Raw genomic sequence first — 15,476 nt, 5'->3', positions numbered from 1 at the left:
GTTATAGGTCTTGTAGTGCGAATGCATGGCACTTTGAGATACCAATATATTTTCTCAATTAGGACAAGATGCCAGTTGCACAAGAAATGCTGGGTCTTGCAGTGCGAATGTATGAAACTTTGAGATATAATTATATTTTCTAAAAGCCGATTGCTAGTGAATTCACCAAGGTCAAAACGACCACTCTGCTTGTGACGAATTACAGTGAACTCGCTAAAGAGCGCTTTGGCTTTTAGAAAATATAATTATATCTCAAAGTTTCATACATTCGCACTGCAAGACCATGCCCTCCATGAACGACACCACTTGTGTTAACAGACCGGTGTGTGCATGGAGGATACTCAGCATTGATGTCTGCTCTACATGGATCTGTTTAAGTAGGTCCACAGACTCCACACTCAGGGCAGCAGGGGACACAGGGGCAGGGGGTGCAGTGCCTGGCACGAAGGAGATATGCTCCAGAACATGGGAGCTGCTACGGACCTCTGGGATGGGAGCCAAGGGGAGGGTGGTGTGGTGGTGATGGTCATGATGGTGTTGGCAGGGACAGCCTCACCCTCTGTTGTTTCCTGGCTGCTGACACCCGCCCCCACAAGGGAGTCATCCCCCGAGCTGCTGTAGTCCTCAGCTGAGGTAGAAGGTGCTGAGGACTCCGCGGTGTGGCTTCCCTCAACCTCTGTGCCATTGGGTCCCTCCGACTCCTCAGTTGATGGCCGGGCTGGCTCTGTTGCTCATCCTGTTCGGTGGCACTATCTCCTGTGCCCGTGAATGTATCTGCATATAAGTAGGAAAAGAAGATATACATTAGTCTCCTGCACTGACTGCACACAACACTGTCAATATCCAACATTACCGGTCATGCACTGGCATCCTTAGCTGTCATATACTAAAAATGTACACTCAGGGGTACATAGGTCAATACAGAGTCTGAACATCAACCATGGCACCCATTTCCCACCTGGACAGGTACCCATATGTCTGTTGCATGCTGGCTGACAATACCCCAAAGTGCACACATGCACCACATACACAGTTGTTGTACATGCAAATGACCATGTAGAAGTACATCACCATTAACATACATCACATCGCATGCCAATCACTCAGTACAGGTGTCTGAATGAATCTATGCCCAGACTCACATTTCAAACTCTTGTGATGCCTAGTAGCACAAAACACAATGATGTCCTAACGTCCTGATACTAAATGCACAATGGGGTGCATGGAGCACCTCAGACTCCAATGTAGGATCCCTCCTAGCAGGTCAATGCCCTGGCACACACATGCATGGTAAGTCAGTCTTCACTGTCACATGTTATGGGGCAATGCATCCCAAAAACATCAGTCTGCACTGCGTTACATTCATAGGTCATGCCCATACCGAACTCTGCAGCTGCCAAGTGCACCAGTCTGCCCCCTGCCACACACTGTTCTAAGACTATGATGATCCTACATCACTAAAATCTGACATATGAGTGACTGCAAAAGTCACACCTGTATACAGCATTGTGCTCATTCATCTGACCACATTCCTATGTGTTGTACAAGTATCATCCCCATTGTCACAACTCAGATGTCCTGCTCACTCTAAAATCCTCAACACACCAGTTGTCACAAAATAGGAAGCCAAACTACAAAGAGATTGTGTCAGACACCTGATGGCACATTTCAGGAAGCACAACCAGTGGGTCCATACATGTGAGTGTGAGTACAGAGACTCACTATGCCTTGGAGTTGGCATTACAGAGCAGGTAAACCAAATACAGTGTATTGGCATGGACAGTGGGCAGGTGTCAAGGCCAGTGTGACATACTTCCTATACATAGCCCTGAGGACACTACATGGACTCAGCTGTTGCATTGGTATGTTTTCAGTACCCCACACACATGTGAAAGGCACACACAGAACATATGTCAGAGACCAAGCATAGTGCATAGAGGAGACCCACCCACGATGCACACATCAGAGTCACAGTATCATATGCTGTGCAGGACCATCAGTACAGCTCTTTAAGGGACACAGAGCCCAAGTTGATAATATTCACAGACTGTAGGGGCCACAACTGTGGGTCAGTTGAGGAGTGTGACTTACACAATAGAGGGACACGAGTCCTGGACTCCAAGGCCAGCGTAATGTGGGAGTATGACCAGGCCACAACACTGCACATAGCATGTCAGAGATGTTCACAGATCAGGCATGGACTTATCCCCTCCTTGCTGCTGTTTGGCCTTCAGTTGCTCATCCAGGTCCGGGAAGACCGCCGGTAGAATCTGGAGCATGTGGGGGTTCAGGGTCCGGTGTCCGCCCCTATGGCGAGGAGGCAACAGCTTCAGCTGGACCCTTGCGATCCTCCGGGTCCAACCACGTAGTCCTGTTACCTCTTCTGGCACTTGCGGATCCGGCGATTGTAGACCCCCACTGATCTGACTGCCCGGGCGATGGTCAGCCAGATTTCCTGCTTCTGGTGGGCATCAACCTGTGAGGATGACAAAGTGAAGAGGACATTACCACACATGCCACATAATTGTGCTGCAAACAGTTGAACATACATGTAGACATCACAAATCCAAAGAGGTACACAGGTAGTGCACCCATAGAAATGTACATTTTTGCTGCAGGTCTGACAAGGTAACATTGGCTAGGACTGTAAGGCCAGCACTACTGCACTACTGTAGCAGAACACCTGTTCAACACATGTACCCACATGAATAGGTAGCTGAAAGTAGTCAGTGCATATGCCTCACACTGCTGTGCACACTTCCATTACTTTTAGTCATACAACTTGAATAAAATATTAGGCAGTGGACTGCACACTCACCTGCTCCCCTGGTGTCCCATACAGCTTGCTGTACTCTGAGAGGACCCCATCCAGCTGGGCCTGGTTCTCCTCCTCAGTGAATGCTGGGGCCCTCTCCAAAGTATGTGCCATTGCAGGATCCAGAGGAAGCACAGACAGCAGCAGCAGTGGATTGTGGAAAGTGGTCCTCTAGCATGTAGTGCAGGCAAGTGAGGTCCCTGGGCGCCTGCCAGCCTTAAATCAGTGCTGTAGAGGCATATTCTGTGACATTGCTCCTCACTGATAGGCCAGACACGGTTGCATTCTGTGAATCTGTCCAATCCATGGAAATGAAAGACTCCTAAACGTCTTCCGCATCGTTCAAAACACTCACCTTCATGTTGCCCTAGGTTTGCAACATTGTTGTACGCATCCAACTGTATTTCCAATGCACGGCTCTAGCGTTTTTTGAATTTGCGTCCGTCTCCATGACAGCCCATTGCCAATGAGTACGCACGGCTCGGAAAACTGACTATCCGACGTGTTTATTTAAAAAAAGACGCATCCGTCTGGATACGAATCTATGGGCTACGCGTGCGCACAGCTCGGTCCATAACTGTACGGCATGTCTGCTTACGACTTACCCGCGTCGGGTCAGATTGCATATGCGTCCAACATGCAAGAACCGAGCCTTGCGCACGCATTGCCAATTGGCATCAATGTGACCCGATGCAGGTGACTGTAATGCATACGCATACTACAGTCAATGGACAAGGTGTGTGCACAACTCTGTCCATGCATGTACTGCGCGTCTGCATAAAAGTCAGCCACGTCAGATCACATTCGTGTGACTTGCAGACGGTTTTAACACTGATTTAAGTGCCATGGCCACACCTTTAACACCACAGCATGTCCTACACTGCAACCCATGGCATGTAAGGCTGTATCACCTGTGTGTGTATGGGGTGGGGCAACATTTCTATCCTTTAATGGCACTTAGGTCAACCCCTTCCCAGGCTGGGCATGAGTTCATGGGGACAGATTACCTTTGGTGTGGTGGACCTCACTAATGTAATTTAAAAGTGTTGGATTATGGGCATGAGTCATGGACACAATACCATATAGCAGATCTGTATGACCTGTCACATACAGCATGAGTAGAGGGGTGAATGTCATGTATGTCACAGACAGAGCCATGGCTACATTCATGAGATATCCATAAAGTCTGTGGGCATGTTGTGTCTCTGATGTTTGTGTTTCCATGAACCCAATGTGAGACAGGGTCCACCATGTGCCTTGTGCATGCTATTACATGCTATTGGTGTAAGGGGCATCCATGTATGGCCTGCAGGGACCACAGGGCCCACTAACTGGGGAAGTCATTATTGTTTGTGGGATGTCAATGATACAACATGGCATTCCAGTGCACATGTGGCAATACAGGGACCAGGGCTATCTCCCTGACATGGAGTTGTGAGGCCTGTGAAACATCTATCATCACTTATCACTGTTTTGTGTATTTGTGATTTGACAGCAGTCCATGGGTACTGTGCCACAGCCCAATGATTTGCCATAGAGCCACAGGGAACTCGTGCACACATGTGTCAATAATATGTGAGATGATGGGCATGAAGGTGATACATGTGTCCATAACAAGAAAGCACACACCTTAGTTAATTCTGAATTGCTATGATGTATACTGTGATTTTCTGCAAGATGAGTGCTACATGGGTAGCTGAATGTATAATGTTACTTTACCCATCTCTGTAGTGCAGGGCGCCAGCAGTCCATAGACCATTCCCGGACCTCTAGATCATGATGGAACGCGACAGCATCCGTCGGTACCGCTTCACCAGGAGCTTGATTGATGAGATGGCAGAGCAGTTGGCACCACATCTGCAACCTGGCTGCACATACCCGACAACACTGATGCCAAAGGTGAAGGTAATGGCAGCCCTGCACTTCTTTGCCACCGGTACCTTCTAACACACTGTGGTTAGTGTTGGGGGTATGCCACAGACAATGTTCAGCCGTGTGCTACGGGATGTGTTGGAGGGAATGTTGCACCACCTTGACTCATACATCAAGTTTCCTACACCAGGTGAACTCGCACGGATCAATGATGCCTCCTATGGACTGGGGAGGATGCCAAATGTGATTGGCTCAATCAATGGCATACATGTGGCCCTGATACCACCACAGGCACATGAACAGACCTACCACAACCGCAAACATTATCTCTCAATAAATGCTCTGGTGGTATGTCTGGCGGACATGGCTATTTCACATGTGTGCGTACATCTTGAGGAGCAGTCGCATCCTGGTGATGATGTCACAGATGCCAAACCAGCGTGCTTGGCTTGTTGGTGTGTACTGTTTAACGTTGTGTGTGTTTTGCACTGTTGTCTCCAACCCCCTCACAATACTCAACTAATGTGCAATTGTTTGTATGTAGGTGACTCTGGATACCCCAAAATTTCTTGGTTGCTGACACCCCTGAGGAACCCTGTGACACTATCCGAGATGCGATACAATCGGGCACATGACCGAACCAGACGAGTCATCAACCGTACCTTTGGACTCCTGAAGAGCCGCTTCCGCTGCCTGGGTAAGACCGGAGAGGCCCTCCCATATGAGCCTGAAAAGGTGTGTAAAATCCTCATCGGCTGCTGCATGCTCCACAACAAGGCAGTACGGAAGGAGATGCCTCTCATTCAGGACGATGACGACCAACAACCACCACCTGTGGAGGATTCTGGCCTGGGCCACAAGGCCAGTGTTGATGATGAGGCTGACGTCCGCACGCAGCTCATCAACGACTTCTTCAGCTGAAGGTGAGTTGACAGCGTTGTCATGTCAATGTTCTGAGTGAGCCTGTGATGTGTTAGTGTAGCTCAGTTGCTGTTTATGTTTGGCCACTCGCAGCTGTTGCTCCGGACTTTGGCGTTTTCGGTGATTATTTCCACGGGACTGCGAGGACCAGCAGTCTGTGTGCCTCTTCCCGCCCCTTCACCTGCTGCAGATATAATCATCCACGCCTACCGCTTCGCGGAACGGCGCGGGCACGTGCCGGGCGGGCCAGTTTTAGCCCGTTCGAGACCGGAGGAGACCGGACCGGGCCATCCCTCTTTGTTTTGCCAGGCACACTCGGACGGGGAGTGGGCTCTTTGTCAGCCCCCAAGCATCGCTACACCTTAAGCGGGGGGAATGGCTGGACGGGAGACAGTGGTGTAACAAAACTTGAGGGGGCCCCCCTGCAGCATTCGTGGAAAGGGGCCCCTCCAGATTCAATCAGGAGCTCTCCGGCCAAGGTATTGTGCTGATGGGGCCTTTGGAGTCCCCTCCCCGCACCGCGGGTACTATGAGTGCCTATATTACACCACTGGTTGGTGCTCCTGCTGCCTTCTCCTTTACGGTCGCTGCTGCTTGGTCTCTGCCCTTGGAGCCAGACATGGCCTCAATCCAGTAGCGCCTGGTTACCTTGTCTCTTCTTGTGACACTATACTTCTAGCAGGAACCCAGGCATTTCTAAATGCTTCTGCTGGCAAAATGCAGGCCTTTCATTTCTGTTTTCTTATTTGGACGGAGAGGCCATGTAGGAAGCTGGCTCTGTACATATTATACAAAAGTGAGGTATAGGGTGCACAGAGTCAAGTGGAACCCCCAAGGTAGGAAGAGGTAAAGTTAGATAGCCTCTTACTCTCTATTTGTGGTAGTGTGGTCGAGCAGTAAGGATTTATCAGAGAACAGTGTTAAGCATTCGTTGTACACGCTCAGTCAGCATGTGATTTCACACATACAAAGAATGAACTTAATACCAATTGTTTTATATAAAAATATTCTCTTAGGTATTTTATTTTCCAGAACCAAACAAGCCTGGCACAGGTAAGCAATAAGTACTTTACAGTAGTAATGCGGTTTGTAAACAGTTTGAATTTAAATTGTATATGCACTTTGTTTTGACATAGAGTTTTGTCACTGAGAAATGCAATGCTTTGCAGAATACAGTACATAAACTTTGAATGAGCTTTTTAGTTTAGTTTACTTTTGAGATTACTTTTTTTACACAGTGTAGTATACCTGGATACTACACTGGGACATTTGTTGAAAAGACAAATTTCTTTAGATTTCCCAACTCCACACTTGAAAAATGTTCATAGAAAAACAGTCAATTTTATCCTAAGGAGGAAAATAGTGTTAACGGTTCAAAGCTAAGTACTTTGTTGTTGGAGTAGGTATTCTGGGGTTAGACTCAGGGGTCCCCCAGGGTCAAGGATGCACTCGTGTTGCACTGAGGAAATATACATTTTTGGTCATGTTATGTTCCCTAGCGCGTACCCCACCGACTCCATGTACCAGCTTAAAGTGCATGTAACTTCCCTCCTGTGTCAGCTATGAAGACGCAAATACATTTGCGTCCAACGTTAACTTGTCCTCTTTCAGATCCACCCTGAATGGATTAAATGGTCCGTTCCTAAGTATGCCATGCCACCGTCTTTTTGTAGTGTACTTTACATGTTTTTCTGCTCTGGCAAAGTAGGCCCTGAATTTCTGCCATCGAGCCTATTTTCTGGCTTTTGACTCTGACAGCCTCTGCCCAGGCTGCCTCTGTACCCGTGAACTCTGACTTACTTCCAGCGCGGCCCCTCGCGCTCAGCTCAGCCTGCTTTCTGCCAAGACTGACTATAACCTTCGAGTTATCTGTTCCGCTCCTCGAAAATGCATTCCTGCCTACTAGCTTCAGTAAACATCCTCCCCAGCTGCAGAGCCAAAGGGCCGACCTGTCTCAGTGCAAGTAATTCATAGCTTCTGTTACCATGCTTCATGGAAGGCCCCGTGCCTCCACGCTTCTCATGCAGACACTTAGGCGCTTATACACGCATCCACAGTTAGCATAGAATAGCTTCTGCCCTAGAGACCTTTCCGCCCAGATAATATGGTTCCTAAACATCAGATATCAGATATGATAGAAGTACAAGTTGATCTGACATGCCAGACTTCTGTCTCTTTCCGTCAGTGTAAATGTCAAGTCCCCTGCACCCCTCCAATCACACGTCATGCAGCTGCGTGCGCATCCAAGCTTCCGATTCCTGCTGACATTGCAACATTTCTGCTTGGTGCCACCCACCTGCGTCACCTATCAGTGACGTTTCTAGCACACACCTCCAGTTCACGCCTCTTGATTACGTACTAGTACCACGTGTATACTGTTATCTTGTCTTCTCTCAGCTGTTACGCCTCCTGCACTGTTGCTTATGATATGAATTAAGTATATAAGCTATGTACTGTCAATAAAATATAGCGTGCTCTATCCCTTCTGACACCCCTGTGGTGGTCAGAATCAGATATCCTGGTCATGACCATTTCTTTTTAAGGAATAAAACCCTTAAGAACTCTAACACCACGGACTCTGGTTTTTTTCTTTCCGATCTGAGTTATTATTGATTAAGTACTTACCTGCATAGAAATTAAGAGAGTAAATTAATTATTTACGTCATTTTGGCGCCCGAACAGGGACCCCTCCCCCACCTCACGCGCCGGTTGGCGCATTGCAAGCTCTGTCCCCTGCCATCAGTTAGATGGAACCTACGCGTACCGGCAGGATTTCCTGCATCTCCCTCTGACCCACGGAGGTGACGAAGACTGCGATCAGTGCCCAGACGAGGCGGTGAGGAGTGCGGAGGATCCCGACCAGAGCCTAGCCAAAAGAAGCAAGGTCCGAGGTGTCAAGAGGCCCACCAGGTTTCCGAGGTTTTCCGAAGTTTTCCGAAGTTTTCCGAAGTACCGAGTCGAGTCCAGTCGAGTTTTCCGAGGCCTTCTGTTTCCGTGCTTCCCGGTGAGTACCATTGCTGGGACGTATCTAGACGGGTTTGGGTACACAAGTCCGGTCTGCACTGTTTTTAGGCAGTGTATCTGTACTGTTTAGCAGTATATCTAGTATTCTGAATTTCTGCACTGTTACACCAGTGTATCTGTACTGTTGAGCAGTACATCCAGTATAGGGGGTAGTCATCTATGTCTCAAATGTTTTCTTATGTGATTAATGTCGTGGTATGAATGTGACCGTTTAATGTGCATTTTTGTGTTTCTTGTATAAATTAGCTGTAACCAGTATTAAGGAGTAAGGATTGAGTATTCAGTAATAAGTAAACAAGATGCCGTTTTTCAACAAGTTAAAGCAGATAGGAACTAGGAAAGGGATACTGGAGGAAGAAATTCCTATTCCCCCTAGGGACACTCCAGGTAACTTTATGTATCATAAACATGGCATAGATGCCATATTGTATCTAGACTTATGGGCCGACTATACCAAGCATCTAGACGAAAGACACAGATGGCCCACTACCGGAACATGGGATGCCGAGTGCATTATGAAGGTAGAAGAAGCATTATGGAAAAAGAAAGCTAGACAATCTCAGAAAGACGCCATAGAATTTTGGCGTAAGGAATCCCATAAGCGTACTGAGAAAGCTCTCCGTAGAGAAGACAGACTTAAAGAATCAGAAAAAGCCCAAGAAAACGAATTAGTTATTGAAGGGATCCGAGTAAAAACAGAACAAATAGACCGTGCCCGAAACAATCTCGTAAACGGTATGTATCTCGCGGCCGATGGCACATCTGAGGCCCTATCAGAAATACCGAAAAACTTACCGCCACCATTAGTTCCAACTAAAGTAATGCATAAGACTACCAAAGATATATTCCTAAATTCTTATCTAGAGGATGTAGCGCCAGCTTACACCAATTTGCCTGTTCGTGCCCTGCCTCCTGACAGGGACGGGGGTGGCACTCCGCCCCCAGATCATGTTCCGCCGGTACCACGACAGACCTCCCCCGCTCCGCCAGCTCCGCCACTTCCCGCACCCAAAATTGACCCATCGAAACCACGTCTACCTGATCCTACTAAACGACAAATTCAAGTTCAGATCCAGACTCCGCAGGGAGATAATGCCCAAGCATCCGCTTCAGGAGGTGCGACCGCGGGTCTTCGGACCCCGCCATTAACACCCAGATTCAATCTCAGGGACATGCAGAGTCCTCTCACGTTCAGGTCACCTCGTCTTGACGCACTCAGAGAAAACATTTCCGTTTGTAGATACGATCCAGTACCCGGTAAAGACGATCTAATGATATTAGCATCACTACGGTTGAGATCTGCTACTGATATCTTGCTATGCTATGTAGGAATGAAGGACCGTCTAGATAGAATATATGAATTTGTCCAGACAGGGAAAGACCCTGACAGTATCAAGGATGCCATGGAGAAACAGAAGGTTGACATCCAAGCACAGATACTACGATTTTTCATAAATTGTCTAATAAGAGAACGAGACAGGCCTGGGACAGATCAGAGTGAATTAGATGCACTAAACAAGTGGGGTCAAAATATAGCCGATGGAAAACATGACAAGGGGACTTGCATAGCCAGTATGTATAAGAAAATTAGAAAAGCAGTGATAACGGTACACCAGAAAGGGAAAGACAAAGCTTCCTCCGAGGAGGAAGAAGAACTTGAAGAATCAGAACGAGCTACAGATACTATAGCATATGTAGGTAAGGGAACTTACCTTAGGAAGGGCATCCGTCCGGAAAACAAGAGAGTTTTTCTCTCTGCTTTAACAAACCCGAATTCTTCTGAACACCAGTTCCAGGAGACTGATAAAAGATTACGAGAAAGAATGGGGTACCATGTACTCAATTCGATGGATGAACAAGAACTAGCCCGGTCAGCCATCTTATGGGCCGAAAATCCAGACATATATAATGATGATACCTTAGCACAGACGTTTCTAAACCTTTCCCCAGACGAACAGAAGTTAGCAGGTGTATACATGATTCAGCACCTCCTCACGAAATACAGAAATCAACATTCCGATCCAGGTCCCTTACACGAAACATTAGAAGCACTACTCATGGATAGATGGAGAGGTTTCAGTACCAAGTTAATACAAATAATTCTAGAACAACGACAGAAATATAACACCTTCATAAGCTCTGAATATGTTCCCGCCCCACCTCCAGAAAGGAAAACGTACCACATGCAATGCGGGAGTGGCATTGAAAGTCAGAACCCCTTACGAGAAGTACACCCAGTTATGGGTGCGGATCACGCCTTGAAACGTGTATATGTGCACACGCCACTGACTAAGTTAGAACTGTTAGAAATGAAGAAACTAGTTCCGTGTCATGATAAAGACCCTGCAGGTTTTCACAGAGAGCTTAAAGACATGTTACTGATGGGGGATTACACGTATGATGATATCATGAAAATGTTGAAGGTGCTGTTGCCCACGGGCATTTACGAGAAATTAAAAGAAAAAGAATGGGAGGTGGGGGACACAAAGATTGCATGGGCAGAAATAGAAGACGAAGAAAGCAAACGGGTCCCAGGGGTAGGCCTTGGGGACAAGACTAAAGCATTACCCGGATTAATAGTACAGGTCCTGCCAAGATTATTGACAACTAGAAAGGAAGATTGGGACGCCATCTCGTCCTGTAAACAGAAACATGATGAAGATACTAGTGACTTCTATTCAAGATTCGAGAAATGTTTCATTATAAATAGTGGCCTACAACCAAGTAGCGAATCATATCCACACCTTTTTGTATCAAAACTAGTCGAGAACTCCCTACCATTAGTTAAAAATAGAGTGTACAAAGTTGAAAGTACTTGGCAGGCAAATACGCCATCCCAGATGTTACAAATGTTACAATATCATCAGAACAGAATTAGAGAAGAACAAGATCAGGAACAGAAACGTATGAAAGACACCAAGATGAAAATGTTAGTAGCTCAGACGGTCCCAGCCGATGGTCAGAGAAAAGGTGGGACCCAGACAAGTCACACTACAGCTCCCGTTAAAGGGACATGTAATTACTGTAAACAGCCAGGTCATTACGTACATGAATGCCCAGTCCTGAAACATAACATAGCAACAGGTAAAACTAAAGAAAGACCGCATCCGCCTAGACAAGACCAGGTCCAGCAACAGACCTCACAAAATGTACAGCCAATGCAGAATACACAGCCTATGCATGCTTCATCTCATACAGCACAGACAGTAGCAGGACCACAGCCCATTGCCACGACTCAGCAAGTTTCGCAACAGATGTACCAGTATGCCCAATCTGCATATCCAGATTACCCCCGATATACATGAAACAGCCTAGAGAGGGAAGGTGGTTTGCCTCTTATTGAAATTCCTGTAGATCAAGAAGGTCCTTATGTACACAGTCACGTATTGGGAAAAGACAGAAAGTTTTTAATTGACACAGGGGCAAGCCGCACCACAATCAGTCATAATGAAGTCCCAGGGGCACCCCTCTCAGGCTCACAGAATGTTTCCCTTGGTTTTTCAGGACAGCCTATTGTAAATGAAGTATCGGAACCAGTACCCTTGGCTGTGGGTCCATTATCACGAGTTACAGATTTGTTACTTACGAACTCATGCCCAGAAAACCTGTTAGGAATTAAAACTCTGAAGGCTCTAGGAGCTATAATATGCTGTTCCCCGGAGGGAGTTAGACTCTTTTTACGGGATTTCAAGGGTCATTATGTTTTGCGAGAATTTGATGTCAGATTGAAAAATGTACCAGATTACTTATGGGCAAAAGGCCCAGCTGACGTAGGTTGTATGCATATCACTCCATATCGTGTTACACTCAAGACAGGAGTTGTTCTACCTAGAATCAGACAATACAAGTTACCACCCGATGCTGTAGTGGCTTTACTGAAAATCATTGAAGAGCTCATTGCCCAGGGAGTGGTCGTAGAGACCGACTCCAATATCTGTAATTCACCTATCATCCCAATTCTTAAACGTACCGACCCCAATGCACCGCCAGTATATCGGCTGGTGATTGATCTTGGAGAATTGAACAAATGCATTGTACCACAGTACCCTGTGGTCCCCGATATCTCTTCCCTATTGACTGCTATTGATTCAGAAGCAACGTTCTTTACTGTAATTGATCTCAAGAACGCTTTCTTCAGTGTACCTATTGATCCGGAGAGCCAATATCTCTTCGGATTCAGTTTAAATGGACGAAGTTTCAAATTTTCCCGCGCACCTCAAGGATTCACAGAAAGCCCCAGCATCTATAGTCAAGCACTGAAAAGACAACTAGATTGTATTCAAATGCCAGTTAACACCGCTTTACTGCAATACGTCGATGATCTACTGATCACCGCACGAAGTGAGCCCGAATGTGAACAAGTATCACTGTCAGTTTTACATTTCCTGGCCGACAAGGGACACAAGGTGTCTCCTTCGAAGCTACAATTCTGTGTTCAGCAAGTTGTATACTTGGGTCACTTGCTGTCCAAAGTGGGGAGACAGCTCACTCCCGATCGCATTCAGTTAATTATAAACATGCCACGACCCCAGACACAAAAGGAAGTGCGGGCCTTCATAGGCCTCACCTCGTACTGCAGACAATGGATTCCTCAATATGCATTTCTAGCTAAACCACTCATCCAGTTAACGACGCAGGAGGCAGCAACTTCGACTGCCCTCCCTTGGACTCAGGAACACACACAAGCCTTTGAGGAATTAAAGAAAGCACTATGTCAAGCACCAGTTTTAGCGACACCATGTTACAACAAACCGTTTACACTTTTTGTTACAGAACGTGACGGTACAGCATTGTCTGTCCTCACTCAAGATCAAGCAGGTTCACATAAGCCTTGCGCTTATTTTTCAAGTACATTGGATTCCGTAGCCCAGGCACTCCCTGCATGCTTAAAGTCAGTAGCTGCAACAGCGTTAGCAATAAGACAAAGCGATTCGATTGTTTTAGGCCATCAGTTAACAGTACAAGTTCCACACTCTGTAGAGGTTCTGTTAAACAGAACCCAGACTCAGCACTTGACTATAGCACGACTGACAGGTTACGAATTAACACTATTCCAGCCACACATAGAAATCAGACGCTGCAGCATCCTGAACCCAGCAACACTGTTACCTACCATTATGACAGATCCAGCTCCGCATGATTGCATAGAGATCATTAATACAGTAACAAAGCCCCGACGAGACTTAACAGATGTTCCATTGACAAATCCTGACCTGACACTTTATGTGGATGGTTCATGTATGAGAACAAGTACAGGAGAGTTAGTGGCCGCGTATGCAGTGACCACTGAAACTGAAGTTAAAGAAACACATCGTATTGATACACTGTCTGCTCAAGCGGCAGAGCTCATCGCTCTGACCCGAGCCTGTATTCTAGCCAAGAACAGAAATGTCAACATATACACTGATTCCCGTTATGCGTTCGGAGTTGTACATGACTTCGGCATGTTATGGCAAGAACGAGGTTTCCTGACCTCTCACGGTGCCAAGATCCAACATGGTCCCCTCATTCAAGCACTGTTAGAAGCAATACATCTGCCTTCAGGAATATCGGTCATGAAGTGTAAAGCACATACTAAAGTCACAGATTCTGTTTCCCAGGGTAACGACCTGGCAGACCAGACAGCAAAACATACAGCATCGACTCACACCCAGACAATTGATACGACAAAGACAACAGGACCGACACACTGCATGACAGTCAGGGATCCCACACTAGATGTTATCGACATTCAGACACATGCTACTCCAGAAGAAATAAAGAAATGGATTGAACAAGGAGGGATCCAAACAGATCAAGGTTGGATGACGAAGGGAAAATCTACATAATTTCTCCCTGACTCTATGGTTCAAGTCATGATAAATACAGCACATAGCCCAGCACACCTAGGAGAGAAAGCGATGTTAGACAGTTTACAAAATCTTTGGAACAATAAACACTTACGAGCAGCAGCGAAACAGAAAGTGCGTACTTGCATGATCTGTTGTCAGTTCAATCCAGGTAAAAGCGTCCCTGTAGAGCAAGGTGGATTTCATCCTCCCGATCACCCTTTTGAAGTCCTCCAGATGGATTATATCCAGATGGACCGTTGTCAAGGATTTAAATATGTTCTCGTAGTTGTCTGTGCTCTGTCCCGCTGGACCGAAGCATACCCAGTCCCAGACTATACTGCTCCGACCACTGCCAAGCAGTTGGTTCGTGAATTCTTCCCACGATACGGCTTGCCCCGTGTCGTGTATTCAAATAACGGTCAGCCATTCTCGTCTGCATTAATGAAAGAAGTTTCTTTATTACTGGGATACCAGTGGAAATTCCATTGTGTCCGACATCCTGAAGCCGCAGGCCTGGTAGAAAGGCATAACCAGACACTAAAGATACGCCTTGCAAAAATATGTCAGGAGAAAGGGGTCGACTGGATAGTCGCCCTGCCAGTGGCACTATTCTACATGAGAATGGTTGCCCATTCGAGATCAGGGCTATCCCCGTACGAGGTGGTCTTTGGCAGACCACCGAATATGTGGGGGACGCCCATTCCGAAAAAGATTACTGATGTTGATTGTAACATGTTGACAGATTACCTTGCCTCCTTGATGTCTGCACTCCAATCATGTCGTTCACAGGTTGCCGCAGCCTTCCCTGACAACACTGATGTAAAGCCACATGATGTCCGTCCTGGGGACCTCGTATTAGTGCGCAACTTTGATAGAAAGAGTCCGTTGGAGCCCCGCTGGAAATCGCCGAAGACCGTCCTTCTCACCACGAGGACCGCCGTGAAGATCGAAGGGAGAAAGGGGTGGGTTCACACGAGTCATGTGAAAAAATTTTTTGAACTGAAACCTGATCG

This window comes from Lissotriton vulgaris, chromosome 10, assembly GCF_964263255.1.
Source record: "Lissotriton vulgaris chromosome 10, aLisVul1.2, whole genome shotgun sequence".
Lineage (NCBI taxonomy): Eukaryota > Metazoa > Chordata > Amphibia > Caudata > Salamandridae > Lissotriton > Lissotriton vulgaris.
Note: the sequence above shows the minus strand (reverse complement) of the source record.